Genomic DNA, 22,086 nt, shown 5'->3' with positions numbered 1-22,086 from the left:
TTTACCAGGATGCAGTGACAACAATATTTGGGAACAATATTTGTTACAACTGTCCTTGTGTACAGGGACAGTTGTAGCACATGCCAGGCACGGTTGTAACATGTTAATAACGGTTGCCTTTTTTCACACTACATGACAAAAAATAGGGAAAGCTGTCAAATTCTAAGGCAACAAGATTTTAATGGGGTTTCACACATCCTCCATCAAACAATGAACAGAACTTAAAACAGAACACCAGAATTAATCAGATTCACAGTTGTGGCAGGCGTAAAAGGCACTTCCATCTGTGCAGTCCTTGTGTGCCCAGGCTTTACAGGAGCAACACTGAAGCCAGATCTCCTTGGACCTGGAGTAGCTCTCCAGGCACACAATGCAGTATTGGGCCTCATCTTCATCAGATGAGTCCTGCATCTTCTCCTTCTTGTTGTTTTTTGTTGTTGTTCCAGAAATAGATTGTTGTCTTAGCTTTAGACTTCTTTGCGTTAGATCTTTTTTTCTCAGCCACGAGTAGACTTTTTATAGGAGTGTCTGTGAGGACCTTTGTGGTCTGCTTCCTTGGTCCAGCTTTTGGATGTGGACGGATGGGCATGGGTGAGAAAATATTTCACTTATCTGTTCACTATAGGTCTCAATATATTTGATCACTTACTTTTCTTTTGTTCAGTATAGATAGCCTATTCTACCTTAATTATGTGGACCTACCTACTTTGAGCTGAGACCATAATATAAATCAGCTGCCTCCATCAGGTAGTCTCTCAAAAGCATCTCCTGCTCTGTTGAGAACACCTTCTTTGGTGTCCAGTAGCCTACTCTTGGGGGTGTTTGTGATCCCTGACTCTCCAACCTCAGCCTCTTTGTATGGAACCGGTACAGAGTGACATGGCATATATCCAGGGACTTTGCCACTTCCCTGAATGATTTGCCCTTCTCAACTTCATTTGAGGCCCTCTGCAGCAGAGCAAGTGGCACTCCCCTGTCTGTCTTCCTCTTTCTGACATTTGGCATACTGTAAACGCACACACACACACACACACACACACACACACACACACACACACACACACACACACACACACACACACACACACACACACACACACACACACACACACACACACACACACACACACACACACACACACACACACACACACACACACACACACACACACACACACTTTAGGCCTACTGTACAGTATTTTATTCTGTTTATTTTTACAGGGACAATGCACACCAATCAACAATACAACTGTATGCTTGAATGAACAATTGATCATTCAAGCAAATGAGCCATCATTGTAAATGTGCCATGTCACAACCGTCCCAGGACCACCAGTCTTGCTTTCACCCCCTGTGAACCTGCCTGATTGCTAGCTACAGTAGACCCATATTTAGCTAGTTATATTTGTAGCTTACAAAACAGTGATTCTAATAATACTAGTTTGGATTCCTAGACATTTGAACTCAAGACAGTATCCAAAAAATACATCATATCATTTTAGTTAATATTTTACCTCAGAAACAAACTTTTGCTGATATCTTACGCGAGAAATTCAAACGTGGCTCCTTTTTTTCTCAGCGATCTTACCATCTAACTGCGCATGTGCAGAGTGAGTGTCATCACTCTAGCTTGTTTGTGATTGGAGATATTGAAGGTGTTACAACCATGGATGTATAATAGAGTGGTGAAGTCCCTCCCCTTCCGGTGGACCTCCATGGGACCTTATTTCGAAAAAAGTATGTATTGAATTCAATGGAGAGAGAAAGATTATCTTTCGACCCCGTTTGAATTGTGCCACGAATTACACATATGATGTTTGTCAATTTAAAAGATAATTTTGCAAGTCAAAAAAATAAAAATGTGTTGTAAAAATGTGAAGTAACACTTTTTTTTGTGTGAAACCGCTCAATAAACTACATCTCCCATCCCGCACCACACACCAAGACGGCCGTCACGTTGGCACATTTCACTTCTTTCTTTCAGAATGAGGAAAAGTATTAAAATAGGTGAAACTCACTCCAAGTCTGGGAATGTTGAGAGCTGTACATACACACAAGGGGAGTTAGTCGGTTCCGTAAGAGCCACTATGCGGGACCGGGATTCTGGGATTTGTAGTCTTTCTAGTTGCGTATTTTTCATAGTCTTATATTTCAACAGTTTTACGACAAACTGACTTTTTTGACATGGAAATGATTTTTTAAGATTGACAAACATCATATGTGTAATTCGTGGCACAATTCAAACGGGATCGAAAGATAATCTTTCTCTCCCCATTGACTTCAATACATAATTTTTCCGAAATAAGGTCCCATGGGTCGGAAGTAGATGGGCGTGACTTCGTCACTCTATAAGAACTGGATACAGCGTGGAAGGCGGGGCCTCATTCATTCCTATGAGAGTTGCTCATTGGCGCATGGATGACAAAATGGCCCAACTTTTGAGAGTGAAACGTCACAGATTACCCAGCATGCCTGAGAAGTACCCGTATGTGCGCTCAACGAGCATACGCAACTTTAACCACGCCCCCCAAAAGGCTCGTTCACATCAAGCACGTCAATTTGCGTACACGTAACAGCACCGCGCGTTCTGGATTGTTATGATGGATTTGATAATAACGAATAACGAGGCGGCCGCGGCAGTTAGCAGCTAGCAGCTAGCGGCTAGCTAGTGTAACGTCCGAGCCATTAGTAATTATGCTAATGTAAACATAAATCGTTATGTACTTTTATATTACGCTGATGTAACAGGATCTAGTGATGGTTTTGTTCAGCATTGCCAGCTTCACTGTTGAGCTTTATGTTGTGCCCAGCATTCTCCTGTGCTCTGAAATCAAAATGTGGATAAGCATAAAACAACACTAAAATAAACACTACAATACAACTTGTTATTTGACACACACAAAGTTGTTAATATGTGTGTATAAATAAACAACACAGGCTATATATATACACAAGTATAATTAATACAACTGTTAATTTGATTAGAGCTTTGACACATATATCTTTATTTATATATTAGGGCCGGGACTTTAACGCGTTAATTAAGATTAATTAATTACACAAAAATTAACGCATTTTAATCGCACTTATTTTTAGCACCGCGGAACGTTTCTCACTGGATGAGTTTCAGGCGTACCGATTATACTGGAGCACCAACTAACGTTCATGACTTCAGACAACAACAAAACACAGTGAACAACAGTGGGAAATTTTGTTTTAAAAAACGGACGGATGGAAGCGTCGATAAGAGCACGGTTGTGTGCAAATTATGCAAAAAGGAATTCGCATATCACCGCAGCACATCAAGCCTCAAGTATCACCTCAATGCAAAACATATAGCAGCTAGCGTGGACGTTAGCCTCTTTTATCGCGTTCACACCAAAAAGAGCCGGTACTAAAATTAGTTCATGAGAACCTTTTTACCCCCACGAAAGTCCCTGCTAGAGAGCAGAGAGCTGCTAGAGAGCAGGGACTTTCGTGCGGCTCTCTTGTGAGAAAAGAGCTATATTTCTGATTGGCTGGGCGGATTGCAAACCACGCCCCGTAAAACTCCCAAAAAGTTTTGTGAAGCCGCCATTTTATTATCCTCGCATTAGCATTATTAGCATTAGCCCAGCGCAGAAACGCAGAGACTAACTTATGGCAACACAAAATAAAACATGGGAGCGGTGGAGATGAGGAGGTGTCGGCGTTCTGGCGATTTACTCGGAAGGCTTCAGTAGAAGCTGCTGAGAGTCCCAGCAGCTTCTACTGAAGCCAGTCCCCAACTCCGGGGACTTCCGGCCGGGGACTTTGGGCGGCAGTATACACCGTGAAGTGGTTTGCGGCCTGCCAGTAAACCCAAAGCAGAAGAAGAAGAAGTGACGTCAGCGGCTTCATTTGCCTAATCCACCCCCAGGGACTTATTCCGGTGTGAACGTGATCTGTACTTAGTTCATGAGAACTAAAGAGTTCTCATGAACCTTTGTGGGAAAAGTACTGCGGTGTGAATACGCCTAATGGTATACTAAAATCCATGTGAAAAAAATTGCTTCTCACTGTTCTCAGGTCAAATATTTATATGTGATTAAAAATGCGATTAATTTCGATTAATTAATTACAAAGCCTCTAATTAATTAGATTAATTTTTTTAATCGAGTCCCGGCCCTATTATATATGGATAAGTATGACGACTTCCTCGGGCGATATCTTATGGTATAGCTAATTCATCTGGGTCAAAACGTGTTGTGCCCACATGCAAAGGTTGTAAACTCTGGCTTATCCCTGCGTGGTATTATAGTAATAGCAAACAGCAACGTTCAACTCCTTTAATGGTATATTGCAAGTGCAATAAGAAGCTACAGGGACGTTAATCTACGTCGGTAATATTAACTTTATTTAATACAAGATTTACATCATACAGCCCATGTAGTATAATATTTTACAAATGATGAATTACAGCAAACATGTGCAATATATCCATTATTACAGCTCCGTGGGATATGGACGATATGGTCCGTTCTTATTATGCATCCATGGGTAAAGATAAACGCATGTAGTGCTGAACACGTCACGTCACATGAACGTGCCGGGCGGCGCGGTCCCGTGGGTTAGATGCGCGTTCATAATGCAGAGGGAAATAACTCTCAGAATAACGTTATTAGCACATTATTACAACTTGAGGAACGAATGTTTTTAATAAGGGCTATACAAGTGTTCATACTGGGTAGTTTATTTAGTTTAAAAAAAATTATCCAACGATTTACAGACCACTCTTTCCCAATGTAAGTCAATGGGAAAAAGTGTTTCCGGGCCTGGCAACCAAACGGAAGTGTAGTACCGCCGTTTGGCCACCACGAATATTTTCATCTGAGTCCGGCGCACTTCCTGGGGGCTTGGTTACAACCGACCCGTGTTGCAACTGTCCCTGGTCTCCCCTACCCGCCGCCCCTGTGTGTATGTCATTGGAACACATAGGGAATATTAGATGGAAGAGAGCAGTCTATGCTGACCTAAGCTGCCCCGCATGGCTGTGTTTGTGGAGTACAGAAAGTAAGTGCTTCATACTAAAGACAGATAACATCACAAGCAGTAAAAACACACACAGGCACACACAGCAGCCCAAAAGCGCTTCTCTGTTGCGGTGCATGTTTGCTTGTGATGCGTGTTGTCTGGATCGCTGTTTGTTCTCCCCTCGATCAGCTTGGATGAAATCTCCTTCTCCCTGCCGTTGGCAGCGACACAGTAGCGGAAGGGGGATAGCGATCTGTCAGCGCACCATAACAAAAGCACTTAAGAGGCTCAGGGTAATGGCTGTTTGTGGGCCCCGTTAAAAAGCCTCCCCTGTTGCTGAGGCTTAGTGTCACTTAGGAGGAGGGTGTGGAAGATGCAGCGCTAACTGTAAAGACATGTTCTTGTCATGGCCATTACAACCTCCGATTGGTTAGATAGTAGTACACTTGTGAAAAGCTTGTGTTTATGTAGGGATAAATGAAACAAAAAGGCATTACCTCATACAATGTGATAATATACATTATTATTTGAGATAGTAATTGCACCTGAAAACTACGGTGGCCTTGAAGTGCAAGTCAAAACAACATTTCAGAAAACAGTTCAACATTTCAGTAAACACAGCATTTCAGAAAACAGTTCAACATTTCAGAAAACACAGCATTTCAGAAAACAGTTCAACATTTCACAAAACGCTACAGGATTTCATAAAACGCTGAACACATTTTACCGTGATTTAATTGTAATAAACGTTTCAAAATTATGCCGAAGTAACAACATACTGATACCGGTTACTAAAAAACATGAATTAATGCTTTGACAAGTGTGCAGACAAGACGGCAGGCGAAAAACCTTTTCAAATGCGTGTTTTCTGAATGGAGATCGGATCGATCAGGCTAAAGTTAAACTAACCTGTAGCTGCTCCGTCCACATTCACAACAACGTCCTAAAGACAGAAATAAAGCTGCGATAGTCTCCATGACACAGACAGTCTGTGTTTTGTTCATGTTTACAGTTTTTCTCGATTGCTAACACACATTCTTTTTTTTTTAAATTGCTCAGTTTCTCAGAACACTACACAATTCACAAAACCACACACCCAAAGTGCAAAACACCTAATTTCTCCTGCTAAATTAAGAACTGCACTCAAAACTACATAAACCTTTGCACCAAATATAACACACTTCATTCATAATACTAGATGGTTTGACCACCCAACTACACACTGCTGAGCATAATCTAAAGCACTTTCATCTGTTATGGGCTATCTCTGTACATAGAGGTTTCTGAAGAGAAAGATTGCTTGAGTTTACAGAAATACAGTAAATGAAGAAATGCAAATGAGTTGTTGAAAGAAATCACATTTTATTCAAAAAAAACATTGTGCAACATGCATCTCAGCACATACAGTTGCAAGAAACTGTGAACCCTTTGGAATTACCTGGATTTCTGCATAAGTTGGTCATAAAATGTGTTCTGATCTTCATCTAAGTCACAACAATAGACAAACACAGTCTGCTTAAACTAATACCACACAAACAATTATATGTTTTCATGTTTTTATTGAACACACCATGTAAACATTCACAGTGCAGGGTGGAAAAAGTATGTGAACCCCTAGGCTAAAGACTTCTTCAAGAGCTAATTGGAGTCAGGAGTCAGCCAACCTGGAGTCCAATCAATGAGACGAGATTGGAGGTGTTGGTTAAAGCTGCCCTGCCCTATAACAAATACACACCAGTTTTGAATTTGCTATTCTTAAGAAGCATTGCCAGATGTGAACCATGCCTCGCACAAAAGAGCTCTCAGAAGACCTACGATTAAGAATTGTTGCCTTGCATAAAGCTGGAAAGGGTTACAAAAGTATCTCTAAAAGCCTTGATGTTCATCAGTCCACGGTAAGACACATTGTCTATAAATGGAGAAAGTTCAGCACTGTTGCTACTCTCCCTAGGAGTGGCCGTCCTGTAAAGATGACTGCAAGAGCACAGTGCACAATGCTCAATGAGGTGAAGAAGAATCCTAGAGTGTCAGCTAGAGACTTAAATAAATCTCAGCCACTGCTGTCCAGAAAAAACATTGCTGCACGTTTGAAGTTTGCAAAAGAGTACATGGATGTTCCAAAATATTCTGTGGACAGATGAAACCAAAGTTGAGTTGTTTGGAAGGAACACACAACGCTATGTGTGGAGAATCCAAAGGGTTCACATACTTTTTCTTGCAACTGTAGTTACTATGCTTCGGATCTCTCTAAGTGTGATGGCATTGTTTGCCAAAACCAAGTTTGTAACTGCTGCTACCTGTGCCTCATTGATAATCCTTAGCCCTCCACCTGCAACTCTTTTTTTCTCAGTCCTTCAGATAAACAACAAATATAGTATAGGATTTGTTATCAGTTATAGTATGAAACATGCCAACAATTCAATTACAGTAATGAAGTAAATAAGTTTCACACAACAGACATAAGCACTGATATATCATGAAATATGCAGAGCTACAAACTGGTAACTAACCTGTTTTCAAGTCTACGTGTTCGGATTACAGAGGCGACAGTAAATCGGCTTAGATTAGGCTGAACCCTCCGTCCAGCCTCTGTCATCGTTAAACCATGGTTGATAACATTTCATTTCATTAGAGTATTCTTCTTTGTCCACGTCCTCTCCCTCCAGTTCTACCTCTACCTCTCATTCTTCCTCCTCTCACTCTCACCCCACCTCTTCCTCCTCATCTCACTCTCACCCCAGCTCTTCCTCCTCCTCTCACTCTCAGCCCAGCTCTTCCTCTTCCTCTTCCTCTTGCTTCCATGTTGGCTTCCATTGTTGCTGTAAGAAAGTACTCACCTGTGGTCTTTTAGTGCTAACATCCTGATTGATGAGCCAACAATTATGCTATCAGGTGTTTGGTCAGGTGGAACGTGTTTCTTGATCATTGGTCCATGTGTGAGGCATTTTGAATATCAGTGTTTTAAACCTGCTAACACGTGACTTCATGTCAGACTCCTGTGTCTTACGTGGAGAAACGTGTGCAGTGGTTTGCAAAAAGTGCCATGTTGATTTGCAAATTGTGTGGAAAGCTGAAAACGTGTTTAGAGTTTTGGAGATTTGAGCCGATGTTTTGCTCTTTGAGTGTCAGTTAAAATAATTGTGCTTTATGTATAATTTTAGTGTGTTAGCAATCGAGAACAACTGTAACTTTGCTCCAATTTCTGAACAGATATGAGGAGCTGTGAGCTCTGTGTGCTAACAGCTAACGGCTGATGTTTTGGGACATGTTGAGCTGTCCAGTGCTGACCAATCACGAAGCGTCATTTCTTGATTGGCAGCTAAAATAACCAATCACAGCAGTGCTTCTCTGTCTGCCTCTGTCCAATCACAAACAAGAAGTCGTCTCCCTAAAGCAGGGGTGGGCAACAGGCGGACCGCGGTCCGGATCCGGACCCAGGCGCCGACCTATACGGACCCGGACCTATAATCAATACATGAATAGGGGATTTCAATTTTTACGGGGCGATTCTATTTTAACCGCCACCGACAGGGGATGAAAGAGACGGCTGAGCGATACAGGGAGAGAAACATAGAAGAAGAGACGAGAGAGCGGCAGAGAGAAGCGGAGAGGAAAGTGAGTGAAGAGAATAATTAGCGATACAGGGAGAGAAGACGGAGAGGAGAGTGAACAGGCGTGTTAGCGGCAGACAGGGAGAGACAAATAATTACACATGGCGCTCTCCAAGAAGAGAAAAGCGGACAGTGAGAACAGAGCTTTTAATCCTGAGTGGACAGAATCAGAACGGACTCATTCATGTTCATCCTGCCCTCTGGGAGCACAGAACCAGTGTGTCTCATTTGTTCAGAGACCGTGGTGCTCATTAACTAAAAGTGCCAAAACGCCACTATGAGACAAAACACAAAGTGTTTGACCAAACATTCCCTCTCAAGTCAGAACTGAGGTCACAACAAATAAATATCGTTCCAGCGCAGGCTAACCAATGAGCACCTGCATGTGTGTATGAGAATGGCCCTGACACCATTGCAGCCCAGATTTAAACTCCTGGCAGGACAAGCTCGAGCTCAATTCTCGCACTGAACAAAACAAAGTGAGAGAGGGACTGCAATATAAGAGGGAAAGAAAGAGAAACTTTAAACTGTTCAATTGTTATGATGTGTAAAGACTGATATTGTTCTATAATCGTCTGAAACTGTTAAGTCATGATGTGAAACGGTTAGCAAAGAAAAAGGGAAACACTTTATTTTATTTATCTAAAATTAAGCACTTTTAAGATGCACATATTTTCAAAAAGCTATTTTATTTATTTTCTCTATTTTATTTTTTAAATGCATGTCGTGTTTTCTTAAATATTGAAGTGTTTTCTGAAATGCTTTATGTTGTATAATTATGTTATTATTGTACAGTACTTGAGTAAAATGTTGAGGTACTTGTACTTTACTGGAGTATTTAAATGTTTTGCTACTTAGTACTTCTACTCCACTACAGTTCAGAGGTAGATCGTGTACTTTTACTCCACTACATTTATGTAATACCTTTGGCTACTTTACAGATGTGGAAGAATGATGTGAGATATAATCAAGTGTTAAATCAGACATAGTTCCACCTGGAGTAAATTCACAAGCTACCCTGCAGTATACAAAGTCATTCAAACTAGCTGCACCTTTACCAGCTTTGAGAACACTTTAATGATCAATCATTAGAAAACATATCATTTATATTATTCTGAAATGGACTTTTACTGTCGCTACTTTAACTATATTTTGATGATAATACTTTTCTACTTTTACTTGAGTAACATTTTGAATGCAGGACTTTTACCGTAACTCCTAGTATTCCTAAACTATTGTATTTTTTTACTTAACTACAAGATCTGAGTACTTCTCCCACCTCTGCGCACCTGATGTGATAACGTTTCTCGTAATTGGGGCAACAGAGCCACGAGTTAAGGAAGTCGAAAATTGTGCATTTCTCCGATTGAATATGACGCCTTTTGGCCAGCTGTTTGTACAGAATACTCTACTCGTGTCAACGCGCTTACGCGAAAACACTAATGGCAAACAAGCTTTGTCCACATTGAGCATTGTAGAGTGTCTCTATACTCTCTGAATGCTCCGTCCCCGGCAGATCTCTGTGTGCCGCTGTAGCATGTCTGTTAGGCCCCGCGCCCCCGCACACAGAGAGACACAGGGAGATGAAGTTGAAGCTTCAACGCTTCTGCCCATTCACTTTGAATGGGGTGACGTCACGTTTCGCCGAACTGCATTGTGGGAGCGAAGCGTATATTTGCTCGCGTTGCTTACAATGAAAGTTGAGCAATGTTCAACTTTTGAAGCTTCGGCGGAAGCGTCAGCCAATCGAATCATATGCCAGTACAATCAAACCGCGTGCTTGTGTGTCCGGGGCGGGAGATTCATGTGATTGGTTGTTGGTCGAGTTTCAGCCCCCCCCCCCCCCGCCGACAAGCGACAACGCACGCCGCTCTGTGGACGGGCCGTTCTGGAGTGAAGAGAGCGGGAATAATGATATTGCAAGTTAGAAACCTAAGATGCATTTTGACAGACAAGACGGACACTTGGGGGAAGATATGCTGCATTTTGAATGTCAGATAGTCCACCATTAACACCTTAGTCCCGTCTCGTCAACGAAAACTAAGTATACATTTCGTCATAGTTTTCGTTATCAAGAATCTATTTTTAGCTCGTCATCGTCTCGTCTTAGTCATGTAAAAAAGGTCGCTGACGAACATTTTTCGTCATAGTTTTCGTTGACGAAATGAACACTGACGGGGATACACCGTTGCTTAGTTTAGCATGTTAGCATAGCATGTTAGCTTAACCTTTGCCTATTAGCACCACTGATAGGCAAGTGGTGCTAATAGGTAAAGGTTAAGCTAACATGCTAAAACTATTTTAAAGTTGTTTTTCAATTTGGTCAATTGTTCTTAACTTGCTAATCCTCTTAGCACACTATAGATTCCCACTTAACCAGACTCTGGCGTTGGTGGCCTTAGGTTCCACTCAGAGTTTCAGGCTCAGTAACACTAACGTTAATTTAACACTACCTTAACATAAATCATAATTTCAATGAAACAGCTTTTTCTTTTCAGGTGTATCATTATATGGAATTACCTAAAGTAATTTAACTCAAACTGGACCATCAGTCATGTAGTCATGATTAATCTTGTGCTTCCCGTTTTCTGTTGATTTATTATGCATGTGTCCTGTTTCGTTTTATAGTGTCTTGTTGAGTCCTCAGTTTTTTTACATACAATACTTTAGGTTACTTCCTGTTTGTGTATTTGGGTTTGAGTTGAATGTATTTTAAAAGGGAAAGGAATTGCAATAAATAGCTATACATTCTGTGGTGTGTGGCATTGGTTTATGCTATACAGTACATAACTTCCCTAAACAAATAAACACAAATAAATAAAATCATGTAAAGATGGAACATCCACAGCACAGTCTTTTGTCAACTGCTGTTCCAACATCATGAGTTGTGGTTTTTCTAATTAAAATAAATGCTGAAAAAGCCATTAGAAACACACACTTACACCAAGAAACCACACACACACAGGATGTAAAATTGAATTAATATATAATTGAGTTGAACAAACTAATTCAGTAAAACACAGCATACACTACTGTTTGCATATTGTTCTACGGGTGTTATCTTATAGATTGAGTAGACACACACAAGACGGAGAGTTGGCCATTATTTAGCTGAAACTGTGGGGCTTCATAACTCAATAAGAACATGGCTGTTGGTGATTTATGCTGCGGACCACGGCAGTCTGTACATAAATCATTGAGAGCTCACCTATCGCTTTCACTTATTCATGCTAGCTATTATTTATAACGCCATCGTCTGGCCCAGTGTGATCAATATCCTTAATTCTAATTACATCTCAAGCAGTCGCCACTCAGTGTTGTTGGAACAACACGCATTTGCGTAAAAAATGTTAATCAGCAGGGTCGGCGTGAGGAACAGGAGGGGATGAAAATCACTGAGAGAGAGTGGCAGAGCGAGAGGTGATTAAGTGCAGAGATCAGGATAGGAGCTTTAAACTCCAGTGGTGGGATGATGTTTACCTGAAATACCTGTGAGATCAGACATAATCTGTACTGCTCAGCCGAGGGTCCAGAATGCTGTCGGAGAAAGTCCAAGACCAGAAGAATAGAGAAAGGATCAGGCTCGCCAAACAAACAGAGCTTTTATCCGGAGCCGAGCGGCCTGTTGACACTCCACATAGTTTGCTATCTGCGCTGCCATCGCCTGTTGACTCTGCTGCTCAGTGGATTTGAGACAAGGATCAGACTATGGCTCGAGTCAAAGTCTTGTGTTCGTAATGCCCAGGATGTTAGCGAACACTAGGCGCTGTGATAAAGTTTGTTCACGGACGCATTCCCCGCTGGTCTACCTGCTGTTTAACTTCACAAGCAGTGGCAATGACTGAAAAAAGAAGACACTTTGTTTCTCTCAGCAGTGGTTATATGTTTCGATTGCATTTCATCGGCACAGCTCGCAAGGAGAGAGTAGCTGCGTTTGTGTGTTGTTTTTATCAAAGCTGATGTGAGCAGGGATGATGGATGTAATCTGCCCAGGACACAGACTGTGCACAGGGGCAACATCTTGACCCTTAGAACACTGGCTTTACTATATAAAGACCCAACGCTCCTGTTGTTTTGTCTAGACAAAATTAATAGATACATTATCCCCACAAACTAACCTAAAATTAACACGAAGCCAAATATCGTGATCGTGCCGGTAAATAAATTGTTCCTATGCAGGATTGAAAGGGGTCGCCCTCTGAAGATTACCCATGACAGATGTATGTTTGTGTGTGAGCATCTGTGTGTTGTTTGCTGTAGAGATGAGGAGTCTCTGTAATCCAGAGGGCTGCTGTGGCAACACGGAAACAGAGGTAGAGTGACGTTAATCCCACGGGAAATAAGAAAAGAGGGAGGGGAAAAAGTCATTGAGAAGGAAGAAGTTCGGCTGAAAGATAAAGAACAAAAGATCATCCCAAGTCTTTTCTTGGAGGCCATCCAAGGACATACTTAGAAATGGCAACAATGATCCTGGTGCTTTGTACTTGATAACAATGTAACACTAACGCTACACTGGATGGTTTTCATCTGCTGGGCGGATAGGACGAGAGAGCATGGTAAGAGGAAAGGAGGAGGGCTGGCTGTGAACGATAGATGGTGTAATCCAGGGCACATCACTATTAAAGAACGAATCTGCAACAGGGACATAGCTGTTAGCATGAGGCCCCACTATTTACCTGGGGAATTCACGCATGTTTTCGTGATAGCTGCATATATTCCACCCTCTGCCAACGCTGAAGAGGCATGTGATGTCATCAGCTCTACTGTCAGCAGACTGCAGACACAGCACCCAAATGCTCTTCTCCTGATCTCTGGAGACTTCAATCATGCCTCTCTCTCAAAAACTCGGCCCACTTTCAAACAATATGTTACCTGCACCACCAGAGGCAATAAAACACTGGACTTACTGTATGCCAACACCAAGGATGCATACAGCTCATCCCCCCTTCCTCCCCTGGGCAATTCTGATCACAACCTGGTTCACCTCCAGCCTGTGGACCAACCTCTGGTCCACAGACAGCCGGTGCCCACACGCACCGTGAAGAAGTGGTCTGAGGAGTCTGAGGAGGCCCTGAAAGACTGTTTTGACACTACTGCGTGGGATGTGTTCACTGACTCTCACGGGGAGGACATCAACGGCCTTACAGATTGCATCACGGTCTATATTAACTTCTGTGAGGAAAACGTCATTTCCCAACAATAAACCCTGGATTACCCCTGACATATAGGCTCTCCTGAAAGACAAAAAGAGGGCCTTCAGATCTGGCAACAGAGAGGATCTGAAGACTGTGCAGAGGGAGCTGAGGTGGAAAATCAGAGAGTGGAAAAACAGCTACAGGAAGAGGATGGAGGAACAGCTGCAGCAGAGGAACGTCAGCAGAGTCTGGAGAGGCCTGAAATCCATCTCTGGCTACAAAGAGCCAGACTCCCAGGTCCGTGGGGACCGTCAGTGGGCCAGCGACTTCAATATCTTCTTCAACAGATTAGATCAGTCGTGCGCCCTCCCCCCGACCCATTCCCCCATGCTGCACCCCCCATTGTCCCCACTGCCTGGAAATGGCCCTGTCACCTCTCCCACCTCTACTCAGCCCCCGGACATCAGCTCACAGACATCTCTCACATCAGCCCCTCTTTCTTCTACTACCTCACCAACCATCCACAGTACGTGAGGGCCAGGGAGTGTCAATCAGACACCATCGTCAGCAGTACGGGGGGCCCCCCAGGGGACGGTGCCGGCACCGTTTCTCTTCACCCTCTACACTGCAGACTTCACCCACAACACTGCAACCTGTCACCTGCAGAAGTTCTCGGACGACTCCGCCATCGTTGGCCTCATCTCCAACGAGGACGACAGGGAGTACAGGGAGCTGACGCAGGACTTCACCCTCTGGTGCCAGAGGAACCACCTCCAGCTGAACGCAGCGAAGACCAAGGAGCTGGTGGTGGATTTCAGACGGCGCCAACACTCCCCCCTCGACACCAGTGAACATCCAGGGAGTGGACATTGAGATTGTGAAATCTTACAAATACCTGGGTGTTCATCTGAACAATAAACTGGACTGGACTGATACTTCTGCTGCTCTGTACAAGAAGGGACAGAGCAGACTCTTTCTGCTGAGGAGACTGAGGTCTTTCGGGGTGCGGGGGGCACTCCTTCAGACCTTCTTTGACTCTGTTGTGGCATCAGCCATTTTCTATGGTGTGGCCTGCTGGGGCAGCAGCATCTCGGCTGCTGACAGGAAGAGACTGAACAGACTGGTAAGGAAGGCCAGCTCTGTCCTGGGGAGTCCTATGGACACTGTGGAGGTGGTGGGAGACAGGAGAATGGTCCTCTCTGCTTGACAATATGTCCCACCCCCTCCAGGAGACCCTGTCCTCACTGTGTAGCTCCTTCAGCGATAGGCTGCTGCACCCCCGCTGTCTCACGGAGAGATACCACAGCAGGGGCGGATCTAGAAAAATATTCATGGGGTGGCAAGAGGGTGGCAGGAGATTTTGAGGGGTGGCAGAAGTATATGCTGATTTAATCGCAGTCATATCAATCAATGTTAACAATCAATGTTAGACCCCCACAAAGAGGTTAAGGATGGCAGCTTCCTCATACGTTGCACTCGGAGAGAAATAGTTGAGACAGAGACGATGAACTGTTAAGTCCTTAGGCATGGTTTATTTTACTCTGCACTGCAGGTGCATCCTTTCCCTCAGCCGAGCTAACTTAGAATTACAACACCTATTGCCTCACAGTGGTACAATAATAACATGACATCCCTTTTACATCCCTTTGTGAGCTTGAGTACAGAATATATATATATATATATATATTTAACAACTGAGGACAAATGTACACATTTCCCTTAACACAAGTTTATCAAGTTAACAGTTTTCTATGCTCATCGAGTCATTCGTGAGCAGAGCATCAAGTTGGCTATAACAGCTGAATGCGGCGATTTCCATGTTGTTCAGCAAAACGCCTCACAAACTTATTGAGATCCAAAGCTTTACTGCGTTTGGATTCAATGCTGAGTACAGCCAAACTTCTGTCATTGTAGACAGCCAAACTTCTGTCATTGTAGACCTCAAATAACTCTTAATGATCCTAAGAGTTGAAAAACTTCTTTCACAGGATGCACTGCTCACCGGTAAAACTACTGCTATTTTACACAATCTGGACAACTCGTAAAAAACATCCTTGTATGGGTCAAAATTGAGCAAACTCCATCAGAGTGGTAGGACTCCCATTTTCCTTATTCTTTCTTTCTAGTACTCTCCTCGTCTGATGTAATTCGTGTTTAAGATCCTCAATATTAGAATCATAGGCATTAGCCAATAAAAGAATAGCCTCCTCACTCAAAAAAGTAGCACTTGATGGATTTAGTGCCTGGATACCTTGCTTTATGTTGCAATTTGTGTGAGAAAAGCGTCTTTCTATTTCTCCAATCATGTTATCCATAACTGGATAGTACACATTGACGCAAAAAGAGTGTTTGCCATCTGGAACTACATGCTGTCCCAAAGTGGAAGGGATGACACTATCTTGAAGGGTCCTTGTTGTCTGTCTTGACCTCTTTGGCTTTCGCTGAGTTGTTTCAATGCTACTTCTTTCACATAAAACAAGTGCTTCACTCCACACTTCATCAAAGGAGGCTTCACTGCGATATTGTACCAGTGTCACTTTAAGTGCTTCAACTAGTTCCACGGCCTTAGCCAAGTCCAATATTTTGGACTGGAGCATATCTGACAAAAATTTAGAGTCACTCAAGACCTTTCGGAACAGTACAAGGCATCCAACAAAATTCAGATCAATCTGAACCAATATCCCCCTGGCTTCAACAGCTCTATGTGGATGGTTCTCAGAGGAAATCTCTTCAAGCAGCTGTACTATTGCAGGTTCCATAACATTGCGACATGCTACATGTCTGCAGGCCCAACGTGTATCACTAAGCCTTTGGAGTTCCCTTGGTGCACCGTCAAACATCTCCCGCTGCACTTCCAGCCATTTGTTGTGTACATAAGACCCAGATATGAACACAAACAATCATTCCATCAATGAGAAGAAGTTTCCCGCATCTGTTACACTTTTGACAGAGTCTACTATGACTAAGTTTAGGCAGTGTGCACTGCAATGCACATAGAAAGCATTTTTGGCTACTTCTTTTATTTTCGCTTGAACACCAGCATGTGCCCCGCTCATCACTGCAGCGCCATCGTAGCCCTAACCGACAAGGTTTTCTTTATACTCCAGCCCATGTTTCTCAAGAAAACAAATAATCTTACCACTTAACGCAGCAGCATCCAGGCCTTCTGCCACATCAAACTCCAGAAAGCTCTCGTGAACAACACCATTGTAATAGTATCTCAGAACAAATGAAATTTGCTCTTTTTTCTGAAGATCTTTAGTTTTGTCTACAATAACTGCAAACTGCCTGCTCTTTTTAACCTCTTGAATTATTTCTTCCTTAACCATTGCAGCCAAACATTCCAGTATCTCGTTTTGGATAGTTTTACTGGTGTATGTTGCATTTTTTGTTTAGTTTCTTGTTTTCTCCCCATGCAAACATTGTATTTACATGGCTTTCAGATCGGGCATGAGAACAGAAACCACTGTCTTTCATTGTGGCCTTTTTCCAGTTACGATACCCGTCAATTGAGGTGAAAACGGTCTTGGGGGCATCAGGTAAAGAGAAATGTCTACAGGGGAAACAATACGCTGAATCATTGGACTGTGAGTACTCAAGCCATGAATGAGTTTTGTACCCGTCCGTTCTGAAGCTTCTTCTGGCTCCTCCCTGAAGGGTCTTGGGGAAACTCTCCCGTGTCGGCTGAGCTGGCTCCCCACACCTGGACTTGGATATGTCTAGAAAATGGGAGTAAAACATATTCAAACTGTAATAGAGCTTAACTGATTACACATTATAATCAACTAATTATAACACAGTTTGGAGCCGTCATTTATTCAATATGTGTTTAACCTACTGGCTGTGTTAATGCGTGCAGCACAACATTTTGGCCTGGGTGTGTATTGTTTTGGGTAATTTTTGAATTTCAACCTCAGCTGCTATAATAGGTCTAAAATACATTGTACACAAAATACTCACAATCTACCCTTTTCCTCATACTCAAAACTATCTAAGGAAAGCAAACATAATTTTTTTGAATTAATAATATATTTATTAGACTGAGGCTAGCCCTGTCTCTTAAATAAACTGTTTTGCAAAATGTCCTTTTGTGTGATTTTTGCATCTTATTCAGATGCATTATACTTTGTATTAACAATGTTCATACCATGTGGACCAACTCAACTGGCCGTTGGTTGCAAGGGCTTAGGAATATTCCTTTCCCCCTCACTGTCTGAGCTCTGCATGCCGTCTTGTTGTCTCTCGCTCTCTCCCTCTTGCACCTTGTCTATGTGATCCTCTCCCTCTTCCGTCTCTTCTTCTCTGTTGTGTTCTCCTTCCTCCTCCTGTCCCTGTTCATCTTTGCCTTCTATCTCATCACTGACACTTTCCTGTTGCTGTTCTTCATCTCCTTCCACCTCCTCATGTCCCTGGTCATTTACCTTGTCACTTCCCTGTTGCTCAGCCTCACTTTCTATCCTTTTTGGTGAGAAAAAACTTGCAATGCCACGTTTCCTCTTCATTTCTATAAGATTCAAAGTCCATTTATTACGTTATTTTCTTTTATATTACCAGTAATCATTATTAATAATGGTGTTCAAATTAAAATGCTGTTTGAGCAAATGCTTGTTGTTTTCCCACTTACTGTGTGGTTCAAACTCTAGCTTGTGGCCCAATCTTTGCTTGCAATCCAAACAGATTCCTGAAATAAGATTAAAAGTTATTATTGAAGAGCAGAATCGTTTAGCCTTGATCAGGTCGTACATCTTGCTAAATGATTGATAATATAAAAATATTTCATGCATGACATTTTTTTAAACAAAAACCTAGCTAACGTTCTACGCACACTGTACAGTAAGTAAAGAGTTACTGATAATAACGTTACTCAACCGGATTTGTATTGTTTCGATATCAGCATTAACGTTATGATTCACATGGACATATCTAACTTCTCTCTTTTCTGTAACTGGAAAACATTAGCTTTGTTCTACACTTATTTCACAGGAGACGTAGTTGATCAGTCTTACCTCATTCCTTCCGTCTACTTCACCGAATGCTTCTCTATTTGTTCTGTCCCGTTCAAAATTAAATCGCCGCCAATCACATTTCAGCTCGCGCCAGGGAGGGGGGTAACTGTCTTGTGGTGCATTCACTTGCACTCGGACATTAGAGATGTTTTCTCATAAATGTCCGATGAGCCACAACTTTTATTTCAAAACAAAGCTGCCAACTGGGGTGGCAGCTGGGGTGGCAAGGATGTGTTTTAGGGTGGCAGCTGCCACCCCATGCCACCCCGGTAGATCCGCCCCTGTACCACAGGTCTTTCCTTCCTGCAGCGGACAGAATATACAACCAGAACAGCCCCTAGTTGATCCCCCCCACACACACCACAACACAGACTATATCACCCCTTGCTGCTAAATACCAACAAACTATGTGCAATATGTGCAATATATAGATGCCGTTAATAACTGTGTAATATATACCTAGCTGCTAAATCCTAAGAACTGTTACAGGATGTATATTTTTTTAAATTATATAACTTTTAATTTTTTATTATATTTTGTATTATATCAGTTTACTTTTTATTTTTTTATTTGTAATGCATGTCACATATTTAACATATGTAACATTAAGCTGTCTGTGGCTCTTTTTCCTGCTGTAACTACGCACATTTCCCCTCCGTGGGACTAATAAAGGTTTCTGATTCTGAACAGTGCAGTCATATTCAAGTCCAATGGGGAAGGGCAATTTAAATAGTTACAGAATTACCACACTGTAAAATTACTTTGGGGTTTGCTCCTGAATGTTATAAAAGGATGGGTTCCTGTAGAAAACCCTGGACCCCAAGAGCCTATTCCTAGTTTTATGGTGTGTGTCAGTGTCTGTGTGTGTGCAACAAATCTCCCAGTGGATAAGTTTCACATGCCCTGACATAAACTTTTGTCAAACAAGATTTGTCTCGTACTTGTTAAACTAATTGGCCTTCATTCTGAACTCGAAACAAATCATGTCATGTATTCCATTATAATTCTACCCCACCGGAGGTTCCTGTCAATAGCAGAAGAGAAAACAAAGTGTGTGTGTGTGTGTGTGTGTGTGTGTGTGTGTGTGTGTGTGTGTGTGTGTGTGTGTGTGTGTGTGTGTGTGTGTGTGTGTGTGTGTGGATGTGTGTGTGTGTGTGTGTGTGTGTGTGTGTGTGTGTGTGTGTGTGTGTGTGGAGACAAAATGGTGGTGTGGTAGCGGGGGCACAAAGCAGAAACACATCATAGTTGTTGTTTAATTTGATGATGTCTCCAGCGAGAGCAATGTGGGCGTGCTGCTGGCTCAGATCTATCTTCCCCTCTCTGTTTGTGAATGTGTTTTTAACCACTAGATCATTGTAGCAATACACTTGTGGCAGCGCTCCGACATTACCCTGCCTGCAGCATCGATCCTCACAGCTTCATTTACAACAGTATGGATTTTTGCATCAGGGGGGAGGAGGGAGAGACAAAGAGAGACACTGAGTGAGACAGAGAGCAAGCAAAATTGAATTTTTAGAGGCAATTTCAATGCACGAGTATGGGGAACGTCCTAAAACTAAATAGAAATATATGGACTGCTTTGATGTTAAAGTGTGAAAACTTCACAGGGCTGAGTTGGATTTGTATGTTGTTTTTTTGCGCTGTAGAAATATTAAAGGGGTATTCCAATGATTCAAATATTGCACTTCCATAAAGTTGTGGGCTTCCAAGAGACAGATGGAAATTAATTACTTAATTAAATAATAAAAAAGTAAAACATGCTTCCCAACTTTAGTAATAACTATGATTCATTATTCATATTCAATGAATCTCCTGAACTTCAAATAATCTTTTACCTCACCTCACTTAATGACGGCAAATGTTGCTCATTTTCAGGTTCATATTTGTATGTTGTGTCTCTACTGTGACATGCTATATTAATCTTGTACTGCCTGTGCTGCAGCACCTCTTTTCACCCTCTGTCTGAAACTAGAGCCCAGTCTGCTCTGATTGGTTAGCTGGTTGGCTCTGTGGCTATTGGTCAACCGCTTAGTGATGTCCCGCCCCTAACCTATCACATACAATGTATTGGAGTGCTAGCCAATAGAAGTGCACGTTTTACAAATGTCATTACGTTATGCAAGTAAACAAAGGAGTCAATTTGAGGTGTTTAGGGCAGGAGAGGAGTGTGGGAGAGAACTTTGGGATTTTAGCCTTTGCAGATTAACATGCACAAAAAACTACAGTAAAACCCCAAAAAGCATAATCGGGCTTGTTTAAATGACTGGAGTAAGTGGAATTTGCTTTCTTCACAACAAGGAAAAACCTATTCTATCAAAATATAACGCTAAAAATGTAAAAGTAACTACAAATATGATTCAGTTTTCATGCAATTAAACCATTGCATAAGAAGAGAGTGCAATGAAATGACTCTGGCCAAAGAGTGCTGTAGTGTTAGAGCATTAGTAATGTTACAGATCTGACGATTCACCGCTATTTTTAAATTATTTTCAGTCACATGCTTCATTTACGTATACTATTATTTTTCAATTTTAAAGTTCAGAAGAGAGTCATTGTTGGACTGACATTACACAGGTGATTTAATTTAAGAACACACACATCAGCCATATCTGGTGTATAAGGTGATAATATGTCAATGTTGTATTTTCAGATTGTTGTGCTGCCCCCAAGTGCTCGCCAAGGGGGTCTTTGAAAAAAACAAAAATGTTTTCAAATATTACATCTCTGTGAGTGCTGACCATAGACTGTATATATAAATGGACGTAGGGTCCGTGACGTCACCCATAGGATTCTGCAGAGTTGCCGAGAAGCCCTTGGTAGGCGGAGTCGGCCACTAACGGCTCGACAGCAACGTCAGAGTTCAACTCCCGCCTGTTCCAGCCTGCTCCAAATAAGGGCAAAGAGGCGGAGCCGAGGCAGTACCTGCTGCCACCGAGCTGGAAGTTCCAGAGCTAGCTGAAGCTACCAAGCTAAGCTAACATGCTCCCCATCTGCACACTGCCGTCGCATTTTACGTTTCTAAGGTAAGCGGACATGAAACTATTCAGCAAAACTATAAATAATAATCGAAGTTATTGAGTTTTTAGCATAATACTTCAGAATCTTAAAACCCCTTCACGTTTGTATGCAATTGTGCTAAATTCAACACTGGAATCAAGCAAATATTAATATGTTTGCATGACATTAGTTATTTATATTTTGATATCACTTAATTACACGTTTAATACATTTAAGTCAAGCTAAGGTACATGTGATGGTAGCTAGTTTGCGCTCTTACCTGTGAGGCCTCCTCCAAACAGCATAATAACCAGACTCTATCATTAAAACTAAGTACTAGTTCTA

The 22,086-nt window shown here is 42.1% G+C and overlaps 1 long non-coding RNA gene across 1 annotated transcript; it reads right to left on the bottom strand.

Moving 5' to 3' along the window:
* Positions 1-17,143: 17,143 nt before the first annotated feature.
* LOC117545210 lies at positions 17,144-18,808 on the bottom strand. Its single transcript, XR_004568787.1, has 3 exons — positions 18,745-18,808; positions 18,363-18,419; positions 17,144-17,457 (listed from the first exon to the last, which is right to left on the bottom strand). It is a non-coding gene; the product is annotated as an uncharacterized LOC117545210 (long non-coding RNA).
* Positions 18,809-22,086: the final 3,278 nt, after the last annotated feature.

The sequence above is a fragment of the Gymnodraco acuticeps genome, unplaced genomic scaffold (genome assembly GCF_902827175.1).
Source record: "Gymnodraco acuticeps unplaced genomic scaffold, fGymAcu1.1, whole genome shotgun sequence".
NCBI classification, from domain to species: domain Eukaryota; kingdom Metazoa; phylum Chordata; class Actinopteri; order Perciformes; family Bathydraconidae; genus Gymnodraco; species Gymnodraco acuticeps.
The sequence above is the reverse complement of the archived record's forward strand: the minus strand, read 5'-3'. Positions and strand labels throughout refer to the sequence as shown.